Raw genomic sequence first — 11568 nt, 5'->3', positions numbered from 1 at the left:
TTTAGAAACACAGCTTAAAATGAGCTTTAAAAATTGATGGATGGCTTAGATATATAACACATACATCAAGGTGGGCCCCGGGGCCAGGGCATCTTTCACTAGGGTGTTAACAAGGTAACACCCTCAACCACCTGTTTTTGCGAACTTGGATGGGGTACCGTCGTATAAGTAGGCTCTACCATGATATATGTGTCAAATTCATACTGTCCATCCATTTTGTCATATCATATTAGGGCATGAGCCCAAAAATGAGATAGATCCAAAGCTCAAGTGGACCACACCGCAAAAACAACGAGGATTGAACACCACCATTGAAAACTTTTTGGGGGCCACAAAAGTTTTGGATCAAGCTAATATTTGTATCTTCCCTTCATCCAGGTTTGTGGCACCTTCTGAACAGATTGGATGGAAAATAAACATCATAGAACCCTAGGAAGGTTTATGTATATCACGATCACTTTTACACCCTAGTAACATCGAGGTTGTGGCCTCCACAGGCATATCGTAGATGGTCGGATTAGATACTAGAAATATTTGTTCTAACACTTGAGTGCTTAGGATATTTGTGAGTGAAAGTCCATAAACTCTTGTGGTACCAGTAAGATGCTTCAATGTCGAGACTGAGTGGACAATATGAGCGCCCGAGTGCAAAATACCAGTAGGTCGCGTCTCTTATTGTGTCATGGTCGGTTGAAAAGTTGTGTGACTTTATCTATCCAATGGTAGGGGGTTGTAAGCTACATTGAGTCTAACCAGCTTATAAATGAGTACCCTATCGGTGAGTCAGGTGGGTATTGGCATACCACTGATGAGGCGGATAATAAGGTCTTTTTCCACTCACTTGGTCATGTACGTCATGGGCTGCAGCCAATGTTGGAGTGTACTAGACCCTGATGATGTTTCTAATGACGAACTATTCTGATATGTGGACTAGTTGAGGATCAGCATGTTTGTGTTGCATCTCTAGTATATGACATTCGGCCATGTAGGCTTTGCATTGCATAGCCTTAGTATGGTTAACATTATTTATGGACTTTCCAGTTTAGCCCTCCATCATTTCTACTTACTCTGACATTTGTATGCTTGGCATATTCATTGCACACACACACACGTACTCTCTAAGCTTTGTAGTAAGCTCACGCACGTTCATTACGTGCAAGTTATGTTAGACCGTAGCATCATTGAGGTATGAGCATGTGCTTGATCTTTTGGAGTTTTGTTATATCATGTATTTCCTTTTCAACTCTGCACTCAAAGATTATATTAGTGGATATGTGGTGATAATGTTTTGTAACTTAGGTATACTTGTGGTTCTTTACAAAAAAAAAAAAACACCTTGAAAATCCTCTTTATAGGATCCTATGATTGGAACCTGGCGTATGAGAGTTGGGAGCCGAGAATGGGGTATTACAAATGCTGTTGGCTACGGATTTAGTGATTGGGATTTTGTGAGCCCGGTCCCCGAGTTTGGGACGTGACACATTGGCTCCCTATTGTGCGCACCCTGTGCAACAGGGAATTCCTCCTACACCTTTCCTTATTCTCCTCCTACTGAACACCTGAAGCGTTTTAGGTGAAATCCCGGAGGTATTTTGAAGTCTTCTGAAACTTGGAACTTACGAATGAATGAAATGATGGTGCTGAAGGGGTATTTATAGGCATTTCACATGTGTGGCCTTGATTTATGTGCCACCCATCACCATTATGCCGTCCATATGTAAGAACTTGTTGCGCCACGCAATGGCCCCGCAACGTCTCCAATGCGCGCACAATGAGTTTTTCTCTTTCTCTTTGAAAATTTCTCAATTCTTTCTTCTCTTCGGCTCTAAGTTCTTCACTTCTTTTACTCGTTATTTCTCTTTAATTTTGTGCCCCCAACACACACCATCACTTTCGTAGTGTCTTGACATCACCAAGTTCTATGAATCCACTATGATGTTGTTTAATATCCACACCGCACATCCAAATTTTGAGATCATTTAGGGCATGAGCCCAAAAATGAGGCTGATACAAAGATAAGTGGACCACACACAATAAAAAGCAATGAGTATAATGATTTCCACCTCTGAAAATTCTTAGGGCCCACCGTGATGTTTATTTGTTATCCAACCAATTGATAAGATGACACAGACAAAAATGGAGAGAAAAAATAAATAACAGATTGATCCAAGACCCGGTCACCCTCAGGAAGTTTTCAATGGTACACGCTCCCCTTGAGTTTTGGATCAATCTCATTTTTGCTTGGTTTAGACATACGGAAACGGATTGGCTACTCCCCCGCCACGGCCCCGTGGCTGATGGTCGGTGCTCTGTGGGCGCCACCATGATGTATGTACTTCATCCATTCCGTTCATCCATTTTTACGGATCATTTTAGGGCCTGATTCAAAAAAAGTTAGGAATATAAATCCCAGGTGGAACACACCACAAGAAAACAATAGTGATTGGATATCCACCATTAAAATTCTCCTAAGGCCCACTGTCCTGTTTATTTGACATCCAAGGTCACACAGACCCGGATGAAGGGAAAAAAACAAAGATCAGCTTGATCCACAACTTTTATATCCCTCAAAAAGTTTTTAATGGTCATTGTTCATTCAAAAACTTTTATAGCCCCCAAAAAGTTTTTAATGGTCATTGTTCATTCAACACTGTTTCCTGTAATGCGGTCCGAGAATAGGATATATCTCAGTTTTGGTCTCGTATCATAAAATCATATATAAAAATAGATGGACGGAGTAGATGAAACCATACATCATGGTGGGGCTCACATAGCACCGACCACTTGGCCAATTGCCGGGGAGTAGCAATCCGTTCCCATATAACACACGTTGTGTTGGGGCCCACAAAACTCGGTGACGAGCACACCACCAACCTATATGATGCATCCAGGTAGCCAAGTTCTGTATGCACACTATGATATACGCTTGGAGATCATCATTTTTAGTTCATGCTTGTACAGGAGCTCAAATGGATCACACCCCAAAAACGGTGGTAGAAAGATTCCTACCGTTGAAACATTCTAAGCCCACCATGACTATGGTGTGTATTTTCCATCCAAACCGTTCATAAGCTCACTCAGACCTCGATGAAGGGAAAGAACAAATAACAGATTGATACAAAATTTGTGTGACCCCCTGGAAGGTTTCAGTGATAAACGTTCAATCCTCACTACTTTCTGAAGTGTGGTCCGTTTGAAATCTGGATCCATCTCATTTTTCTGATCAAGCTATGAAAAGATCTCTTCAAACGGACGGACGGTTTGGATATAACACATACATCGTAGTGGGGCCCACAGAACTTGGTGACGTCAACACACCACCAAGGTCAGTGGTGTGTGGCACACCACGCAATGCGTTTCCTAAGATAAGAGTGAAAAAAAAACTGTCAGCGTTAAAAACCGTCTTCCCCTCGGCTTTTGCCTCTTGCGCCATCTTTCTTAGATCTCTTCGTCTGTTCTCTTCTTTTATCCTTTCTTTCTTTATTTTCGTTTAGATCTCTCGCAGATCTACGTCCTGATAGGCGTTTTTCCTCCTTTTTTTTTTTTTTATCATTTCCCTCCGATCTCGTCCTCTCTCCAGATCTATCTATTTCATCTGCAGATCGATGGATTCTTGACGAGATCTTGCCTCTCTCTCTCTTCGAAAATCTGATATATCGCCGATCTACGATTTAGCGGAGGTTTTGTGTCTTTTCTTTTAGTTTTTCCTTATAGTTTTTGGTTATCTTGCAGGTCTTGTTTTTCCCCATTTGTTTCTCAGGCTTACGATCTATTTCCAAAGCATGAAGGAGATTTCGCGTATGAAGATGGTTGGGTCTGATCGCTGGAAGGAGGGTTTCTGCCTATGAAGATGGTTGGGTCTGATCGCTGGAAGGAGGGTTTCTGCTTGTGATCCCTCATATGTAGAGGCTGTTGTCGTTTTCATCAGATGTCTTGTTTTCGCAGTAATCGCTCATCTGATGCTTCTGGCATGACTGTAAATCGACCTTTTTTGGGTTTGATGTTCCGTTACGTGTAAAGAGAAGCTGTCGGTGCTGGAGAGATGGAGGCGGATGTTAGGGTTTCGTTGAAGATGTTAGAGATGTAGGAAGCTTGGAAGCGCTTATACGGCCATGGATCTATGTCATCCGACCTTTGCCATGACGGGTGCGCTTGCATGGCAGGTCAAAGAGCCTAATAAAAATTCTCTTTTTCGGGTTTTAGGGGGGATTGCACGGGCTCTCTTGCCTGGAATCTCCCCTCTCTTGCGTCCTTTTTTTCCTTTTTCTTTCTTGCGCTATCCATTGCTGTGTCAGATAATCCGCAAAGATAACCCAAGCAGACAGAAGACGATCTCCAACCAAATTTCAATTATTCATGAAAAGGCACCGACCCAAGAGGTACATACCAGAAGCTCTGCCTTTATTATCATGCAGTCGATCAAAAGCTAAGACTTAATTGGAATTAACTGCTCATAGAAACATGGATGTTTTTATTAGTTCATTGATTTCATAAACCTATGAAGGATGCCTGCAAATGACCCTAATTTGAAAAATCAAGAAACTCTGTTAGGATAACTGTCTTTTTATTGAATTTTTGCGCCCCTAATCAGGAAAGGTGATCATCTGAAAACCATAAGGGGTCGTTTGAATGCCTGTAAATCATTTACAGCTTGTCTTGTTAAGCTGGAAATGATTTACAGGTAAATGATTGTTTGTGTTTGGATAGCCTGTAAATTGTTTAAGTCATGTAAATGGAGAGCCGATCTTTCCATTTATACCCGTTAGGCTGTAAATGGAGAGCTTGTAGATGAAATCCAAACTTTTTTCATGTAAATGAGAACAGGGTAAATGCTGTAAGCCTGTAAATGATCTAGAGGCAAAAAAAATGCGATCCAAACACAGAGTGTAAATGGTTTACATGTAAATCATTTACAACTTGGCCCCATTTACAGGCATGAGGCATCTAAATGACCCCTTACATGCACAAGCTTCGCATATGCCCAATAGCAATACGGGTGCACTGCCCTGTATCGAACTAAGGCTTACTTATTTGTTGGGGACGATATGTTACGTGACACCCCCAATTTCAAACCTTGTTGCTAGCGGTACCCATATGGATTGTCGTTGAGCATGTTGGTTCATTTGGCCCTAGACCAGCCTATTTACACCTCTCTACTTAATTTTATTGAATTCATTTTGGTTTAAAAAGTTCCTGATAGGGTCCTTTTGGTTGAACTGAATGTCATGAGATTTCATGTTAGTGTGTCTTTAAACTAATTTATTCCAAAATTTTCATGATATTTTGTTCACCAAAAGCCTCACATATTTGTTCTCATAGTCAAATTTTAAATTTTCTAAACTTGCCATGTATTATCCAAAACCCATCAGCTGATGCATCTTGCAATTAAGAAGTGCTGATTGGTTAACTCTATTTGAGGAGAGTGCCTGTGGATTGCAATTACGCTGTTATTTATATTTAATTATCTCATCATGAAATAACCATGCAATTTACCATGTTGTTTGGGTGCCACATAAAAATTAGTTAATCTCATTTTAGTTAATTGTAAATCCATATTAGAGATCATGATTGTAGGTTATTTGGATTATTTCAATTGCATCTTAAATGTGGAACTCGTTTTTAAGTGCCACCCGCGCAGGCCATAAGGTAATTACAATCGAGGAACTCCCTCTTTTTATATTTGTACTGAATAAATTTATCCCAAATCGATGCAATTTTGTGGAATTGATGCCATTGGACTGCAAGCCCAATGCTTGGGTTTGGAGTTTCAACTAAACTCAGTTATCTTGGAAGCTTCAAAGCCATGTAAATTACTGCACAGCATCCAGAATCAATGGTCAAGCACTGCCCTGCCAACAGTAATTTTTTGCCATTCAGTCACTCTGCATTATCTAATCTAAGATTCATTTCATACATGAAATATGATGTAAGGAATATCCTATCATATGGGAGATGAAATATGCACTTCCTTGGATTGTATTTGAAGATGAATGCGATGTGTGGAAGTTTGGAATGTATTCCTTTATATGGAATACACTACCAATTAGGACCGTTCAACGGGTGGGCCACTGATCTTCAACTGTGGAGATGAATTTTGCATGCTGGTCATGTGACCTTGATACAGAGCTGCTAACTATGACGAATGCGCTATGTATATGACGCCGAAAATAGACCGATTTGATATCACCCCTCAATTAGAATTAACAAAAGCAATGTCCCCTTGCATAATGTGGATTCCAAACATTCATATGTATATGTGAATGAGTCAAATTACTCATCCCTCGGTATATTAGTGAACTGTCTCTCCAGAGATTGTGAAAGATGTTCCACTAGAAATATTCTTGTTATTGCTTCGACTCATACTCCCAAAAAAATGGATTGTATTTTGGGATTTTTTCCTAGACACACTCATGGTTCCTCCTGGGACCCCAAAATAAATCCCCTTTTTAAAAGGGTTTTAATGTAAATACACGCAAGGTTTCGTCGATCATGAAAATAGCATCCTTTTCAAATCATTATTTTTCTATGAGTGTGTTCCCTAAAGATATACAAGGTGTCCCTTAAACACACCCAAGTTTCTGGGAGCCTCTTAATAGCGCACCACTTTTGAAAAACTTATTTCTCTAGGGATTTACCCCTATATACACCCAGGTATCATCGGACGCCCAAAATATACATCCAGATCCTTTTCAGTAATTTACTTGTGAAGCCAGGGCCTCCCTTGTCAGCTGTATTTATTGAAGCACATGCAAGAAGTCAATTTGTAAAGCTCAGAAGGGCATGTGTTCCTTGACGAGGATCGTTGTGCCCTTCAATCTTACTAGCGAGCTCATAAATGGCCATCTAAGACATGTATGTAATTTGCAAGTTATGTGAATGTGAGTACCATTCTTTTCCGCACTAAATTTTATCTCGGTAAGCATGCCTCCCTTGTTGACGACATCCTCAGTTACTGGATAGGGCTCTGCTTCCTTATTTTTCTAAGTATATAGCTTAAATGATTTTTGGTATATAAGACGTTTTGAGATGAGTGCAATCTGTGTCCTTGTATAACTTGTATGCATGCCTTGTAAGGGTCGCTCAAGTTGTTTTGGAAGTGGTGTCTGTAGCAGCAGCAGCAGCGTTGTAATTTTCTTTTTAAATTGTGGGAGGGGAGTGTATATACATGTAGTTTTCAATTCAAGTATTGTGTTATTTGTGTGGATGAGGCTGCTGCTGGAAGTTGGAAGCTATGCACCAAATAAAGGTTGCTGCTCATCGCATCCACTGGGCAGGTTGTTTTCCCAGGATTGCTGCTAGCAGAGACCCATGTATTTGCCTTCGAGAGGATTGATGCCTGTATTTCCATTGTCCAGGCCCCCTGATGTTGATGTCCTCATCAGCTTGGTGCTCCTTTTTGTAAGCTGTGCTACCATATGAAATGCTACCTAGTATGAAGATGTATTTCGATGGGAGCATGACAGGATGTGTGTTTGTACACCTTTCCATCTGAGATGCTCACCCTGCCTGGCCGCGTCATGCTGTGTTATGTTGGGAGGGCTTGTTGGGACCTTTTCTTTTAGCTATTTATGTGGACCCCCCAGGAGAGAAGACTGGTGGTTCTGCACCAGAGGAGGCATAAAATCCAGCATTGTTCTGCAGCTCTATTGCTTCATAAGTATCTTTTTTATGGGAGGAGGTATAAAATCTTGCATTATGGTTCTGTACCACTTGTTACTTTAGAAGTAATTTTCCTTCTTTTTTTGTTATTGTTGTTTTTCCCATTGTTTAAATAGTAGAATTTGGAAATACATACTGTAATTTTCCTTTTTTGTTGTTGTTGTTGTTTTTCCCAACAGTTTATGTGGGTCCGTTTAATAAATGGATCTGGCTCGATTTTAGCTGACATAGCACGGCCGAACCCAACAAATTGCCGCCGCTACACACATCCTTATTGCAGTTAGATTGGAGTCATTTTCAGTGAACCGGGACCATCTTAAAAATTACTTAACAATTACATCCATTGCATGGCATGCAAGTAATTTAAATTAAGCCATGCTGTGCAAAATATGGGTTCTTGTTAACATGTACTATGAACCCATAGTTATGCTTATTTGATTATCTGACTATCAGATTGGTGGGCCATTATTGGACACTTAAAACTGAAAAATTTTCCAATGATCAAGCGTTGTCCACGAATCAGAGATTAGGATAGTTCGGCCAATTCATTTTTATTTTTATTTTTATTTTCGTAACCTTAGCAGTCGTTTCCACCATGCCTGTTTGGATTAGTGGAATCCAATATAAATGGATTTGGAAATGCCATTTTATCATAGAAAACAATGAAAAGGAAATGAATGTACAAATATCCTAAAAGGATGTTTAAGTTACCAATATTTCCAGGAAGATGAGGAATGATTAATGACAAAATGTGAAATCTCTCCTACGAAAGTGTGGAAATGAGGATTACAAAGTTTTTATTAGAGAGAGAGGGAGAGACCGTTTCTTTTATAAAAGCAGTCCAAAGGATCCACACATGCTAATTTATTGTTGCAAAGCATGGAAAATGTCAAAATAGAAAATAAGATTCCACCAACACAAACAGCAATAAGTTCGCGTATCAGGCATCATTTGCAACCAAAGTATCAAAAGCTTCTCTACAAAACAAAAAGGGAATTTTACAAATTAATACGGTATTTACACCATCTTCAGTTAGATTTCTTTAGATTTCTCCACGGACGTAGGTTGGGCCGTCTAAGCAAAGGGGTCAACAGCTTGGGTGGGCCTCATCATGATGTTCATGTGAAATCCACTCCGATCACCGGATGCGTCAGCCCATGATACCTCATTTATGATTCAGGTGGACCATATGATTGGAAACAGTACACAGCAACTCTCACCCTCCAAAATCTTTACACGTGTGTGGCCCGCTTGAATCACAGAAAGGTCTGATTTGGCCCCTTTTATTTGAAATCTAATGGTTAAGAGTAATTTTATATAATCATCATGGTGGGCCCTCTACAAATCAAGGGTGGATGACTTTATCCCAACTGTTTCCTTTGGTGTGGCCCACCTGAATAACATGTTAACCTGATTTTTTATTTTTTATTTTTTTTTGGCCCCGGAAGTAACATGGGATTATAAGTCTAATTGTCAGAGTCAATCTCGCGTACACTTCTAGGTGGGCCCGTAAAATCAAAGGTGGGCTTCTTGTTTCCTTAAGGAGTGTGCGCCATATCCAACCAGGACGACTAGTTATGATCCACCCATAACTTTCAATCTGTTAACGGACATCCCGTCATTCTAATAGGTTGTTTGGCCCCACAATAACGGTCACCAGTTTAAAAATCAGTTAGCCAGATTATATATATATATATATATATATATATATATATATATATATATATATATATATATATATATATGTGTGTGTGTGTGTGTGTGTGTGTGTGTGTGGGGGGGGGGGGGGGGGGAAAAGGTTCAATACGGTCGAGCTCATGAGAACTCCCCGTGAGGTCGAGCTGTGTGGGCCCCACGATGATGTAGGTTGAACATCTACCCCATCAATCAGATGCGCCATTCCATAGTGGGCATAGGGCTTAAAAATCAAGTCAATTCGTGACTTTTGTGGACCACACCACATACAAAAGTTGAGAGGGGTTACTCTCCATCAAAACATTCATAATTAATTTTTGGGCCCACCGAGATGTTGTTCACAAATCTAGCACATCCATTATGTGTGTCCCACTTGGATGGGGGGTCAGACCACTTTTCAGACGCATCCAAAATTCAGGTGGCCCCACAAAGTGCTTTTATATGTTTTAGGCATATCTTCACATGATTTTAGATGGTATGGCCCACCTGAGTTCCCTATACGGCTAATTTTTAGGATATCCCATAATTTAAAGGGGACCCATCAAATGCATAGTGTTGATGTTCGACATACATCATGGTGGGGCCCACACAGCTCGACCTCATGGGGAGTTCCCATGAGCTAGACAGAATAGAACCTTTTCCCATATATATATATATATATATATATATATAGATTTTTATTTTTATTTACCATTGATAAAAAACAAAATACAAGTGAGGTTTAGTAAATAAATGAGACTGATTTTTACATGAAGAAATTATCTCTGTGATTCCAACCTATTGTACAGGCTGGATGTTGCACGCATATGAAGGGCTAGAAGGTATCTCTTTGATGGCCTGTATTTTGTGGTCCAATGGCTGGACATGAGAACTTTTCTTTTTCATTTCAAATATATCAGTGGAAATTTATGAACATTCACCTCCTTATATTAAAACCATTCCATCCATTAGATTCCAAATGGTTCCTTACTCTTTCTCCGGTGGTAGACTCTCAAGAGTTTCAACACCTGGTCAGGGGTTGAGTACCCATAGGTGGTGAAATCCAACTACGGCGTGAGCGTGTGAGGGTGTGTGAAAAAAAAAAGAAGAGAGAGAGAGAGATTCCAAATCAAAATTTAGGGTGGGGATTGAGTACTACCCCCACCAGGACCTAACTAGAGGCGAACGGTCCTGCAGGGGCTCCATAAGGCCTACTGTGATGTGTGTGTTTTATTCACGCTGTTTATCTATTTTAAAATATCATTTCAGGTGATGAGCCTAAAAATGAAGCAGATTGAATGCTCAAGTTGACTGCACCACAGGAAACGAAGGGGATTGAAAGTCTACCATTGAAAACCTCTCAGGGCACAGAAGTTGTGTGCGTGTGTGTGTGTGTGAGGTGAAGACCAGGAAGGTTTCAATTGTGGGGACCATTGTCACCACTGCTTTCTGTGGTGTGGTCCACTCCAGCCTTTGTTCTGCCTCCTTTTTGTGTTAATGCTCTAAATTAATCTTTCCAAATGGATGGACGGCTTGGATAACACATATGGTGGTTCCACAGAGCCCCTGACAGATCATCCATCTCTAGTTAGGTTCCAGCCGGGGTAGTACCCAGTCCCCACTCCAAAAGCCAGGCATATCCATGATTCAGGTGAGCCACACAAATGAAAATAGGTTAGAAAATAGGTTAGGGTGAGCTTACCCTGTACACTATTTCTAATGGCATGGTTCACCTAATCATGAAATGGGCTGGTTTTTGGGCCAAGAGCCTTACATGGGGTGACGTGACATGGATTTCACGTGAATGTGATGCACCCAGCGGTCAGAGTGGATTTTACGTGAACATCACACGGGCTCAATTGAGCTGCCAACCCATTGCTCACACAGCGAACCCCACTTTCATTAAGAAACCCAACCGAAGGTAATGAAATAGTTTTTTGAAAACCTTTTTGAAAAAAAATATAAAACTAATGGAATAGCTTATTGAAAACCTTTTTTTTCAAGTACAGGGAAGTAAATGCTGAATTAGTGAGTTAGTAATTTGTAAAATTTCCAAACAAACAGTAATAGTATTCATAATACAAAAATTTAACGTCCATGTGCAACAAAAAAAAAAGAAAAAAGAAAAAAGAAAAAAAAAAGAATCAATTGATCAATTGGCAGAAATGCTCAAAATTCATGAGCTCATCTTTATGGTCATCACCCATTGATGATGATGAGTCCCATCCTATAAAC

At 40.2% G+C, this 11568-nt stretch overlaps 1 long non-coding RNA gene across 2 annotated transcripts; it reads left to right on the top strand.

Moving 5' to 3' along the window:
- Window positions 1-2970: 2970 nt before the first annotated feature.
- LOC131246486 (uncharacterized) lies at window positions 2971-7885 on the top strand. 2 transcript variants are annotated; one of them, XR_009171406.1, is made up of 3 exons: window positions 3386-4379; window positions 5575-5858; window positions 7275-7885. It is a non-coding gene; the product is annotated as an uncharacterized LOC131246486 (long non-coding RNA). The 2 variants fall into 2 exon arrangements; XR_009171402.1 differs by lacking the exon at window positions 5575-5858 and having other exon boundaries at window positions 2971-4379.
- Window positions 7886-11568: the final 3683 nt, after the last annotated feature.

The sequence above is a fragment of the Magnolia sinica genome, chromosome 1 (genome assembly GCF_029962835.1).
Source record: "Magnolia sinica isolate HGM2019 chromosome 1, MsV1, whole genome shotgun sequence".
NCBI classification, from domain to species: domain Eukaryota; kingdom Viridiplantae; phylum Streptophyta; class Magnoliopsida; order Magnoliales; family Magnoliaceae; genus Magnolia; species Magnolia sinica.
The sequence above is the reverse complement of the archived record's forward strand: the minus strand, read 5'-3'. Positions and strand labels throughout refer to the sequence as shown.